The 14,268-nt window shown below is 40.6% G+C and overlaps 1 long non-coding RNA gene across 1 annotated transcript in view; it reads right to left on the bottom strand.

Annotated features, from left to right (window-relative positions):
- LOC131506697 (uncharacterized) overlaps positions 1–14,268 on the bottom strand; it is a 34,392-nt gene that overhangs the window by 10,895 nt on the left and 9,229 nt on the right. The window contains exon 2 of the long non-coding RNA XR_009259097.1: positions 3,266–3,616. This is a non-coding gene — a long non-coding RNA (uncharacterized LOC131506697). The remainder of the gene's footprint in view (positions 1–3,265; positions 3,617–14,268) is intronic.

Consider the following 14,268-nt stretch of genomic DNA (forward strand, 5'->3'; position numbering starts at 1 on the left):
TGCTTCACAACCTGTAACTAGACCTCAAGTCCCAGCAGGTCTCTAAAGGTGAGGTACAAAGTATGACCTATGAGGAGGTGCACTACACTCCAAAAAAACTACTTGAATTTCCTAATTGGAATGAACAGAAACCTGGAAGACATGTGGGAGAACAGATATGAAGGGTGTGGAATAATGGTGGAAGGAAAAATATGTTGGATCAGGGGAATTTATTGATATGGGCTCACAAACAGATTCTGCATTTAATGTTCTGCAGAACAGGGAATTAGAAGGGGCTCCAACTGTTTGTAAGATTGGCTGGCTGAAACACAAACCAAAAGGTGGCCACAATGAGCAAGTTAGAAATGCTGGGCCTGCCCTTGGTCTTATGTAGAGGAAGGGAATCAAAGGCTTAGGGAAATTGGAATGTTATAGTGGACTTGTCATGTAAGACCTACTCACCCACACAGGGAGGGTCCAGAAGACACATCTTTCTCCCTATGAGAAATATATTTGTAAGGGAGACCAGAATCCTAATGAGCTCTGTGATCATTCTTCTATGTAGGCCACCTTACAGTGGGAACTGTGGTCACTGAATTGAGATACCTAAATGCAATGGGAATCACTGAATCTCAGGATGCAGGGGCTGGGTGGTGGCATGCAATACCAAAGGCAAGGTGAATATGGCTGTCATCACGGACAACAGCATCAAAGCAGCAATCAGAACAATGTGACTCACACCCAGACCTATGGAATTGTCTAAGTACAACTAGAAGAAGAGGTCTACTAAGTTCCTACTTGGTTTGTATAGGCAGACAAGTTATAGGTCAAGTGAACAAAGGTTTAATCTGAATTGTATAAATGGAGTCATGGCCCCTCAATAAATTCTGACTTAAGCCAGCTTACAAACCCAGAACCCCTTGAAGGAGGGGAGGCCAGGTTCCCTTGAGGAAAGATGCTGCTACACTGTCAAAGACTTATATTGTTAATCTTTCTCTTAGTATTTCCAAATGGGACCTATGAGCTTTTACCAGGGTAACTATGAATTAAGGAAAAGTAAAATAATCAGACCTTTCAGGGACTACTGGACACTGGCTCTGAATCAGCACTGATTTCAAGAGACCCAAAACATCATGGTAGCCTATCAGAGTAGGGAGTTATGGAGTTCAGGTAATCAATGGAGTTTTAGCTCAGGTCCACCTCACTGTGGGTCCAATGGGTCCCCAAACCCATTGTGGTTATTTCCCCAGTTCCAGAACCATGAATAGAGCAGACATAATCAGCAGCTGGTAGAATCCCTCACTGGTTCCCTGACATATGAAGTGAGGGCCATTATGGTAAAAAGATCAAGTGGAAGCTATAGAACTGCCTCTACCTAGGAAAATAGTAAAGCAAGTGCAATATCACATTCATGGAGGGATTGCAGAGATTAGTGCCACCATCAAAGACTTGAAAGTTGCAGGGATGGTTACCCTATCACATCCTCATTCAACTCACTTATTTGGCCTGGGTCTTAGAGAATGACAGTGGAATATCATAAGCTTAACCAGGTGGTGACTCCAATTGCAGCTGCTGTACCAGATGTGGTTTCATTTCTCTAGCAAGTGAACCACATGTCCTGGTACCTGGTATGCAGCTATTGATATGGCAAATTCTTTTTCCTCTATACCTGATAACATAGACCACCAGGAGCAGTTTGCTTTCAGCTGCCAAGGCCAGTGATATACATTCCTGAGGGGTGTATCAATTCTCCAGCATCATGTCATAATTTGCCTTTCTCTTCCACAAGACATCATACTGTTCCATTACATTGATAACATGCTGATTGGAACTAGTGAATAAGTAGCAACTACTCTGTATTTATTGGTAAGATATTTGTGTGTCAAAGAGTAGAAAATAAATCTGACAAAATTTCAGAAGACTTCTACGTCAGTGAAATATCTAGAGTTCAGTGGTGTGGGGCATGTTAAAACATCTTTTCTATGGTGAAGGATAAATTGTTGCATCTGGCCCCTCCTGCAGCCATAAGAGGCACAGTTCTTAGTAAGCATCTTTGGATTTTGGAGACATGTTTCTCATTTGGGTGTGTTACTCTGGCCCACTTACCAAGTGACCTGAAAAGCCTCTGGTTTTGAGTGAGGCCCAGAACAAGAAAAGGCTCTGCAATAAATCCAGGCTGCCATGCAAGCTGCTTTGCTGGTGCAGACAGATGATCCAACAGATCCAGTTGTGCTTGAACTGTCAGTGGCAGATAGGGATGCTGTTTGGAGCCATTGAGAGCTCTCCATAGGTGAATCACAGCACAGATTTTTAGGATTTTTTAAACGAAGGCCTACCATATTTCTTTTGAGAAAGAGCTCTTGGCTTGCTATCTGGGATTTTATAGAGACTGAACACTGATCTATGAGCTACTGAGTTACCATATGACCTAAGCTGCCAATCATAAACTTGGTGTTATCTGACCCACCATGCTATAAATTTAGGCATGCACAGCAACACTCCATCATCAAGTGAAGATGGTATATACATGATTGGGCCCAAGCTGGTCCTGAAGTGAATGGCCCACTCAAATGCCCATGGCCTGCACTATTGCGACACTGCCTTGTCTCTCCCAGCCTTCACTTATCACCTCATGGGGAAGTTCCTACTTAATTGACAAAGAGAAGACTCAGACCATTTTTATGGGTGATTCTGCATGATAAGCAGACTTTACCCTAAAGTGGACAGCCCTTTTGTGGGACATTTCTGAAGCACCGTGGTGAAGGGAGATCCTCCCAGTGGACAGAACTTTGAGTAGTGCACTGGTTGTACACTTTGCATTGAAGAAGAAATGGCCAGATGTGTAATTACATACCAATTCATCGACTGTGGCTACTGGTTTGGCTGAATGGTCTGGGACTTGAAAGGAACATGATTGGAAAATTGGTGGCAAGGAAATTTGGGGAATAGGTATGTGAATATACCTACCTAAATGGGCAAAAAACTTGAATATATTTATGTCCCATGTGACTGTTTACCAAAGTGTGACTTTAGTAGAGGAGAGTTTTAACAATTAAGTGGATACCAGTCAGTTTTTTCCCAGCTCCCCCTATCATCACCTAATGGGTTCATGAATTATGTGGCCTTGGTGGGAGTGATAGAGGTTATGCATATACTCAGCAACATAGACTCGTATTCACTAGACTGACCTGACTATGGAACTGCTGAGTGCCCAATATGCCAGCAGCAGAGACCAAAACCAAGTCTCCCTACTATGACACTATTCCCTGGAGTGATCAGCTCCTACCTGGGCAGGTTGATTACATTGGACTGCTTCCATCATGGAAGGGCAGCATTTTATTCTTATTGGAGTACACTCTTGCTCTGGATATGAATTTTCTTTCCCTGCATAAAATGCTTCTGCCAACTTTATCATCCATGGACTTACAGAATGCTTTATCCACTGTCATGGTATTCCACACAGCATTGTTTCTGATCCAGGAACTCAATTCATAGCAAATGAAGTGTGGCAATGGGCTCATGCACATGGAATTCATTGGTCTGAGCATGTTCTCCATCATCTGGAAGCAGCTGGCTTGATAGAACAATGAAACAGCCATTTGAAGACTCAGTTACAGCACCAGCTATGTGGCAAAACCTTCATAAAAATTGACCAAAATGAAAAAAGTAGAACTTTTATAGGACATATTCATTATCATGAAGCAATGAAATTAGAAATAAGCATAAAAAGGGGACTAACAAATCATAACTACTTAGAAATAAGAACCACAGTCCTAGATAACACCAGAATCAGAGAGGATGTATAAAAAAAAATTACTATCTAGAAACAAAAAAATGGAGAATTACTGAAATGGAAAACCAACAAAAAAAGCAGAAGACCAAAGAATCTCACCAGTGAATTAGAGAAAAACCATCTGAACATAATAATGCCAGAAAGGCATTGGATTAAATTTATCAGTCATTCTTTTTTTTTTTTAATTTATATTCAAGTTAGTTAACATACAGTGTAGTCTTAGCTTCAGGAGTAGAACCTAGTGATTCATCTCTTACATATGACACTCAGTGCTCATCTTGAAAAGTGCCCTCCTTAATGCCCATCACCCATTTAACCCATCCCCCTGACACCACCACAGCAACCTTCAGTTTGTTCTCAGTATTTAAGTTTCTTATGTTAATATAAATAGAAAGAAGAAAACTCTGGAATATGAAAATGACTAAAAACCAACAGCAAATATTACCCTAAAGTGAAAGGCACTAAGACAATTTCAGTTACAGTAAAAAACTGGAGAGAAGGATGCCTACAATCACCATTATTATTTAATGTCATTTTGAAGGTGTTAACAAATGTAGTAAGGTACGAAAATGAAATAATAGGCATAAGTATTGGAAGAATAGGTAAAATCACCTCTTCTTGTTACTAATAAGATTATACCAAGACAATCTGAGGAATCATGGGGAAAAACTTACTGGATTTAATAAATAAATTTGGATGCAAGATAATTATATAAAAAAAACAAGAAATTTTCCCTACTCTGACAAGTAATGGAAATGGAAAAATTATATCATTTAAAATAACATTAAAAGTGACAAAATTATTTAATAGTAAAGACATAGAATCTATATAAAGAGACCTGAGATATCTTACTAAAAGACATAAGATCTGAATAAATGGAGAGACACCTTATGTTTTTGGATGGGTAATATAATAAAAATAATAAATCTCCCAAATTGATTATAAAAATTGCCATTTCAATTTAAATTCTTAGTGGGGTTTTTCTTAGAACTGGATGCAAATACCTTAAATTCCATATGGTAAAATGCTTAAGAATAACTAAGATTATTATGAGGAAGGAGAACAATAAGGCATGACTTGCCTCCTATACAATATATACAAAAAAGCTTTTATAATAAAATCAATATGGCATTTATATAAGAATAGACAAGTAGGTCAGTGGAACAGAATTAACAGTGCAGAATTTGTTGGACAACATAGGAATTTAACGTAAGACAAGTGAGGTAGTTCAATTCAGAGGAAGAATAATGTACTCTTTCATAAATGATGCTGACATAACTGCATATCCATCTGGAAGAAAAAAATGGATTCCATTCTTATATCAAAAACAAAAATAAATTCCAGATGGATTAAAGACAATTGTAAAAAAAATAGAGCTGCAAGAAAATGTAGAGTTAGAGAGATTCTACCAACCAAGATTGGAAACCCAGAAGTAATAAAAGACTTACTTAGCTATGTAAAAATGTAAAGTTTTTGGATAGAAAACATTTCCATATACAAAGTCTATAGATTAATAATAGACCCAGGAAAATATTTGTAATGCAGATGTCAAAGAGTCAATTTCTATAATATACAAACAGCTCTAACAAATTGTTGAAAGACTTAGCAATCATCAGAAAACTAAGCAGTGTGTTTGGAAAGACCCTTTATAGAATGAACAGTAAAAGACTATATGAAAAGATGCTCAAATTCATCAGTAATCAGGAAAATGCAAAGTAAAACAATGAAGTACCAGTTTACACCTATTAGGCAAGGAACTCTTAAACTCATTCTTTTCAGGTGTGTGTGTATGACACTTATACTTATGAAAATGTAAAGTGTTATATTTGGAAAGTAACTGGGACAATCTATCAAAATTTAAACTATCACACACCCTTTGAGAATGAGCATTACACTTCCAGGAATTTACTGCATAAAAACAAATGTACACAATTCATGAAGGCATATATGTTTGCTAATTGCAGTATTGTTTGAGTGGCCAAGAACTGGAAAAAAAAGTGAATTTCTTGTCGATAGGGATGTGACTGAATAAATAATGATACAGCCATACAATGAAATATTGTGCAACCATAAAAAAAAATTAGAGTCACATCAAATGACTTGGAATTATTTCTCTTAGGAAATGTTTGAGTGAATAGTGCAAGAGGCAGAAAACTGCAATAGAGCAAATGATGCTAGAAAAAAGTCTTGTGAATATGAATGTGCTTGTGAGCATGCTCGTGCACAGTGTGCATGTGTGAGTGTGTATGTAAGATTATCTGACTGTGAAGAAAAGTACAGAAAAACACCCATACATTTTTTTTTAAGTAGGCTTCATGCCCAACATGGGGCTTGAACTCATGCCCTTGAGATCAACATTGGAATTGAGATCAACAGTTGGGTGCTTAATGCACTGAGCCACCCTGGTGCCCCAACTCCCATACATTTTTAAACGCAGCTTATGTGGGGCATGGGGAATGGGGAATGGGGTGTGAGATGCAGAGAAGGTAAGGAGGGGGCCAGGAAAAGGCATCAAGGAAAAATGGCATATATATTATTTTCCTAATTGTGTAAAATTATCTAAGATTCAGTGGCAACAGATCAAAGTGAGGACACAGTTCTGATATGCACGAGTGTCATATGCATATGTATGTAAAATGTAAATGCTTTCCCATGAAACAAAATGCAATGAATAGTGAAGAAACTTCTGAAGAAAATGTTACAACTCTTTGAAAAGACCACCGGACTGTATGATCCATAAAGGCAGGTACCAGGTCAATTTTGATGATCACTTTATCTCCAACATGTAGTATGAGGGTGGCATTTGGTTTTTGTTGGATAATATTGTTGAATAAAATGAAAAAAATTGTAACTACCATTATTTTTGCCTCTCCAGTTGGTAATGATTAAAAATTACAATATTTAGAGATATGGGCATGCATGGAAGGGGCTGATGGACGTGTAAATCAGCTGATTACTTCTGAAGGGTGAGTTCTTCCAGACTTTCAAGGAATGAAAAATTCCCATTATATGTAATCTCCAGAGTTTAGAAAATCTATTCACTAACTTTATGAAACTCCTTTTAGGAGCCCTTTCTTATAAGTCCTGCTGTTTTCCTTCATGCCCTTTACCATAATTTTTAACTTTATTTAAAAGATCTACATACTGAACTATACTGTACTATATTCTATATTGTGCTATATCATAGTATATTATTCAATACTATACTATTCTATACTATACTATACTATACTATACTCAGAGAGATGAAATCACCATTCATTCATTTATTTCTTCCTTCATTAAAAATTCATGGAGGGGTGCCTGGGTGGCTCAGTCAGTAGAGCATGAGACTCTTGATCTCAGGGTTATAAGTTCAAGCCCCATGTTGGGCATAGAGCCCTTACTATGTGACATGCCTTATTCTAGGTGTTTACATATATTATCTCATTTAGTTTATGGTTAACTCACACCCAGTGCTGTACTGATCTATATTAGAACTAAAACAAAAGGAAAAATCAGTAATACCAACCCTATTTTGTTCATCATGGATCTCTTTGCATTAATTTTATTTAAAAATATTGCATTAAAATGTTATTTATCTTGATTATTCTGCTTTTTGGTACCCCTTTAAATTTTGTGTCTGAGGCAAATGCCTCACTCACCTCCCCCTGGTCTTAGCTCTGCTTATAATCCTGTGAGGTAGGTATTATCCTAATCATGTTACAGAAAAAAAAATTTCAGCTCAGGGATATTAGCTAACTTGCCCAAGTTTACAAAACTAATAAGTAGGAAAATAATAATTTAGATCCAGTTCTATGTGACTTTATGCCACTACAGGAAAAGTCCTTTAAAATCTAGAAAATGCTATTTAGTATTGCCACTCTAAAGCTTATTTATACTCTGTGTGTTTTGTTTAGAATCAAATGCTCCTATAATTTAGAGACCCTCATTTTCTTTGTATGGCACGGCATTATATACAGATAGGAGTGTGATTAATGTCAATTACATATGTATCATCTACAGTGTGCTTCCACACATATTAGCTGTTTGTTCTTCACAAGCCAGTGAAATAGAATAGATGGATATATTTCTCCATTTATTGGATGAGGAAGCTGAGGTTTACCAGGAATCAATGACTTACAGAATTCCACACTTACCTTCCTTTTTAAAAATTTTGTTATCATAACAGGTCAATAGGTGGGTAAAGTGATTGTCCTCATGCTATTTTTGGAGAAACTGGGGCCAGAGAAATGTGCCTTGCCTGAGGTCACAGAGCTGCAAGTGGAGAGGGAGATTTGGATGCAGGTCTCTCTGGCTCCAGAGCCCAAAGGCCCATCTCCACCATCTACCTGGTATTAGCTGAAGAATTGGGCAGTGTGGCTGAAGGAGGAGGGGAGTTCTGACTCCTGCTCCCCTTGTCTTCCAGACAGATGAGAAGGTGAGTGTGTGTCATTCTGGGGCTATGGGGAGCCACCATGGACAGGGAGTAGTGTTTGTTGGGGAGTGTACTGAGGGGTAGAGAACCCATCCTGGCCATGCTAACTCCTAGCAGGAAACACTTTTGTTTATTCAGCCAGGCTGTGGGCAGAGGGTAGCAGTGTGGGGTACCCACTGGCACAAGCTGGAGATGGTGATTAAGGGCAGAGGGTAAATAATTGCCCCGGTTATTTGGGTGTGCACCTGGGATGATGGGTCAGCTCTAGAATATTCTGGGATGGTATATAGTCTCTGCAATGTTTTTTTTAAATTTTTTTTTATTTTTGGATGCTAATAATGGCAGGGGTCTCCACAGTTCTAGAGTGGGAAACCCTAGGAACAAACTTAGTACATTAAATCAATAGTGAGATGATACTGTAAGAGTCTGAACCTTCATGGAGATCCATGTCAACCTGTTATTCATAATCACAGAACCCCCTGACATATCAGACATAGCAGGTCTGAGGAACTTCCTGTGGATTAGTACTCTCTGGAAACTTCTCAGAGACAACTTGGAGCTGGAATGGGGTGTTTATTCTAAGTGTGCACAGTATTATCATCACCCTCATCAAGAATCCCTCCACCAGGGAGGAGGAAAGAATGTGTCTTGTCTTTGCCCACATCTTTCAAGTTGTGTGGTGTGTGAAGCTCCAGACCAGTAGAGGGCACTCCTGCCAGTTGGCAAACCACTCACTTGTTGACATGCCCCATGAATCTAAGAGGAGTTATTTCATGAATACCAGCCCCAGTCTCATGAAGGTCAGCAATGTGACACTGTCTTTGGGCACAGATCTAACTAGAGTTTGAAGAGGGAAATCACCACAACAACCTCCTCTGTGGTCTGTGTCCAATTTTACTCTTCCAAACTCATTCTCCAAACCATAGCTAGAATGATCTTGGTCTACTTCAACGTTTTCTCTTCCTACTTTCCCTTAGATAAAATCCAAACCAGAATGGCTCTTTACAAATATTTACAACCCCATTTCTTACAGCTCTCATCCTCACATGTTATGATTCAACAATTTGGAGCCATTTTCAAAAACCTGAATTCACTGACCTGTCTCTTCAAGAGCTGTGCACGGGTTATATTTTCTGCCTAGGTTCTCTGTCCCCGGGACACCTTTTGCTTGGCTAACTTCTCGTCAACTCCTAGGTTAGATGTTATATTGTCTGGAAAACCTTCTCTGTCCCCTAAGATGGGATGATGGGAGCTTCTCATATGTTCCCATGCCCCCTGCCTTGCCCAGGTGTGGCACTCCTGTGTCATAATCATGCGTTTCTCTGACCCCTCCACTCAACTGTAAACTCTGGGGTCTTCCAAACCACCGGTCTTCATGTTCCTTGGTTACCTCTCCTCTGGTGCTCCTACCGTATTTCAGTTGCTTACTCTCACGAGTATCCCTTACGGCTTTTTACCCTATACCTTCTGCATAGTAGAACTCACCTGAGACTATTCAGTGAGTGAAATGTTTATTAAACAATTTGTTCTACAGCACCTTCCTAATGTGTCATTCATATCTCCAATTGTTATGATGTAGGTCCTTGGACACCACTCTCAGAGATTCTGTTAGATATGGGGTGGGGCCCAAGAGTGTATTTTAACAGATTTCTAGGTGACTCTTATGCATATTGAAAAGTAAGAACAACTGTTCTCATTTTGTTAATGATGGAGAAAATCCTTCTGTGTTTGTTGCCACCAACACAGTCAAACCCCCATCCAACAATCTCTTAGACTATGGATCTCCTTCAGTAGAGGGTGAATGTGATCTGGTGGCCTCTCCAGGACAATTTCTCCATTCTGTCTGATCCTCCTCACTGGAGACCCCATCCTCCAAAGAGAAATGCCCTTGCATTTAGCAGACGGTTCCCATCAGGTAGGGGCATGACCATGGAGAAAGGGGCTTTGTTCTTTTAGGGAGAAGGAAGGGCCTCCCTTGGTGGGAGCCAGCCTATTGGCTAACATGTTGACTCTCCCTCTCCAGATTATTTCTCCCTGTGTGTGCTAAGCACTTTGTAAATGTGATAATGAGGGGTCCAATTTGCTGTGCTTACAGATAAAACAGGGGAGCTGAGCGGCAGGGTTCTCTGGGAAAGCAAATATCTTGCTCATATTATTCCCTCATTTCCCCCTGCCTTTGCTACCTACCCCTCAGCTTGAACTAATCAGGCCACTAGCACTTTATAATGAATGTTAATAAACGCCTAATGGATAGTCTTGAACAAATAAGCCTTAAGGGCTAGAGCAAAACCTGGGCTCCCCATCTCTGTGCTCCTTGGGAATTAGGCCCCTGCTGGGAGCCAGGACAGGTGAAATGACTCAGAAGCTCCTCAGGCACCTGAGGCCAGAGTCTGGGCCATGGGAACGATATGACCGATATGACTGTCCCTTTCTTTGCTCAGCCTTAGAGGATATGCCAGTATAGCCAAGGCTCTTGTATTGGTCAGACCTTAGTTTGGAGAGACAGAAAAACAGCCGCCCTTCCATGTGCGACCACCTCCCCTGCCCACCCCCATGTCACCTGATAACAGGAGTTGGGAGAGGGAAGTGTCAAACTCACCCTCCCCCACCCAGGCTCTCTTTTGTGCTCTCAGAATAATCGAGTTTCAAAGAAGAGAACAGATGGATTGCATTTTCCTAACTTTTAGCTGGTTCCAATGTGCAAACGGTTAAGATCATAATGTTAACATTTTCTCGATGTTTTATGTGCATATAAAATATTCCTGAAGAATGTGCTTTTGAATGCAAAGTTTGATCCAATTACAATTTTATAGAGTTTATAAAAACATAAAAAGTATGTTTTCTGGGTGTCTGAGACCCTTTTGGCCTTTACAGTAAACTTGGAAGCTTGCAGGGAAACATAATTGCCACCATGTCAGAGAGGGCCCTATGGAGCTTAAAATGATGAGCCCATTATGTAAATATGGAAACATCCCATAGTCTCTTGGGGTGAATGAGATACTGATGAATGGAATTAAAAACAATCCTGTGGTCTGGGATCAGATTGGAAATGGTTGTTGTTTTCTGTCTTTGAAGAGCCGTTTAAAAAAAAAAAGGAAAAAGAATCTTGCAAACTTAACTTCTGTGGTTTAGAAAACATAAGGTGGCTCCGTGCAAAATCAGGCAGCTTCCCCATTCATGGGGCAGAAGAAACAGCCCCATAGCAAAAAGCACAGACCAGAAGACCCTTTTCAGCATGAACTCAAATGTCTGCAGAACGTGCAGAAAGCTTCCACTTGAGGACGAAGTGTAAGGGGATGCTCCTGGGAATAGAGACAAGCTCTTTCCAGTCTCATTGTCACTGTACCTGGGCAAATAACTCCAGCAATCTGAGCCTTGACACTTTGCTTGTAAAAAGAAAAGGTTGGGTTTGAGGATCTCTCTTCAAGCTCCAAACGCTGTGATTACTTACCACCGCACCCCCGCCCCAAAGTAATTACAAGCTGTTGGGATACATGAGACAATCAGCAGCAGCATGTCTGGAGGAGGAGTCCATTAACGAATGTCCAAAACTGAGTCCCCAATCAGAAGGCTTGGTTCCTGGAAAATATAGTTGCATAACAATCCTGTGTCTGAGTTGATTTGCTTGCTGTATTTTCTGGTTCCATATGTAAGTAGTTCATAACGTTTCCAGACTGTTCCCATTCTGAGATGTTGATTAGGAAAAGCTCTTGATACCCATAGTGAGAGCATGCACAAGATTGTAAAGAATAGTTTTGTTAAGCAAATGTGGACTGGATTTTGTTCCAGGGACTGGTCCAGCTCCAGCAGCTTCCCTGTGGCATTCAGGTGCCTTACAAGGGTGAGAATTTTTCCAATGCAAACATCTGGGGCAGGTCTTCTAGCTCTGGAGAAAACCAAGGTCATCTAATGAGAATTGCCCTCAGTGTATGGATCTGAGTCTATATCATTCATTAGTAATAGTTGCAGCTTTCAGAAAGAAATCTAGATAATGTCATGCCTTGTACATAAGGAAAATGTATGAAGCTTAGAGAGGTCAAGAGACTTGGGCAAAGTCACACAGAATCTCTCTGCCGTTTTGATATAATACTGTTGGCATCTTCCACATCCATATGGGGCATTTGAGGAACCCCATATAACTGGAACTCAATGAAGGAGGGAGAGTATGTGAGTTTCATAGTGCTGCCATTAGAAATTGTCATCAACTTGGTGGCTTAAAACAATGGAAATTTATTCTTTCACAGATCTGAAGGTGAGAAGTCTGAAATCAAGGTATCAGCAAGGCCGTGCTCCCTCTGAAGACTCTAGGAAGGAATCCTTCCTTATCTCTTCCAGCAAGCATGGCCCCAAGCATTCCTTGGCTTAGGCAGTATAACTCAACCTCTGTCCACCCCTGTTTTCACATGGCTGCCTTCTCTGTCTCTGTGTGAGTATTCTTTTCTTCTTCTAAGGATATTAGTCATTGGATTTAGGGACCACCCTAATCCATTACAGTCCCATTTCTATGCTTAACTCATTATGTCAGGCTATTTCCAATAAGGTCACATTCTGAGGTTCTGGGTCAATAAGAATTTTGGGGAACAGTATTCAACCCACTATAAGTGAGTGGTAGGAAAGGAAGTCTGAGAGAAGAGCAGGATCCTAGCTATTTCTGGGACATGCCAAGTGCATTCTCTCCTCACAGCTTTTGTACAAGATGTCTTTCCCCAGACATCAGTGTGGCATGCTCCCTCACTTCCTTCAGATCATGTCCTTCCTCACTTCATTCAAGCCTTCTTGATGAGGTCGAGTCTTATAGGCCACTTGTAACAATTTTATTAGTTTTTATTCTATGAGATGAGGAGAACTTTGAAGATTTTGAGCAAAAGAGTCCCATGATCTGACATGTTTTGTAAGATTCATTTTGGTTGGAAAATTGGCTATAAGAGGTTAGGGTAAAAGGAGAGAGAGAGAATGATATGGTTTCTCTGTAGATTAGGGGAAAGATGTTCAGAGTTGGAAGTGGTGGGAATGTAGGATGTGATTAGATTCTAAATATATTTTGAAGATATAGTTGGAGTTTTGGTCATTAGTGTTTGAGATGCCTATAGACATCCAAATGGAGATGTTGATTAAGCAGCTGGATTTATAAGTCTGGAATTAAGGGGGAGAGGTATGCATTAGAGATAAATATTTGGGAGTCACAGCAGTTAGATGGTATTTAAAGCCATGTCACAAGAGGAGCTTACCTGAGGGGTCAAATGAAGATAAAGGAAAAAGAAATCTGAGGTTTGTGTGTTGGGAATCTGCATCATTTCGAGGTTAGAAATATGAGGAGGATTCAGCAAAGGAAACAGACTACGTGACCAGTGAGAGACGATGAGAACAAGAGAAAGGGGTGCCCTGCAAGCCAGGTGGAGGAAGGTTTCAAAATGGAGGGAGTCATCACGTGTGTCAAGATTGGTTGACAGGTCAAAGAGGATGAGGCCTCAGGACAGTGGGGGTTGGTGCTGACTTTTACGTGAGAGAGGTGTGATGAGGATAAAAGCGTAATTAAATGCCTGCCCTGCCAGACTTCTGGGTCAGGTGGAAAATTACTGTCACAGAATCCACCCCTCCTACTCCAGGGGTGGATCCAGAGCTGCCTTGACCATCAGCAGTCTCACTGCACTCACCAGTGAGGTTAGGGGCCATGTGACCTAACACTGCACAATGAGGGGAAGTTGGCTGAGGGGATCAGGTGAAAATGTGTACTCATGTCTAGAAAGGACTAGCCAGAATACAGACACTCTTTCTCTTTGTGGAGATGACACATGGATGAGAAGAGCCCAGGCCTGTGGAGGGGTTCCTTTTCCGTCTGAGCACAGAGAGGCTAACTCGCTCTCTCCTTTCACCTCCAAGACTTCTCTGAGGAAGGAGGCCAGAGCAGAGGGTAACCCAGGCCTGATAATTTTGTCTCCTACATTTTGAGCATCATTGCATGGCTACAGCTTCCCTTCTGGTGTCTGTCCCAGTCTCCTCCAGTCTCGAGCATCCAACCAGCTCATGTCCTCATTCACAGACACTCCATTCCTGCCTTGGTAGGACTTGCTCCTCAGAA

This window comes from Neofelis nebulosa, chromosome 3 (genome assembly GCF_028018385.1).
Source record: "Neofelis nebulosa isolate mNeoNeb1 chromosome 3, mNeoNeb1.pri, whole genome shotgun sequence".
Taxonomy (NCBI): domain Eukaryota; kingdom Metazoa; phylum Chordata; class Mammalia; order Carnivora; family Felidae; genus Neofelis; species Neofelis nebulosa.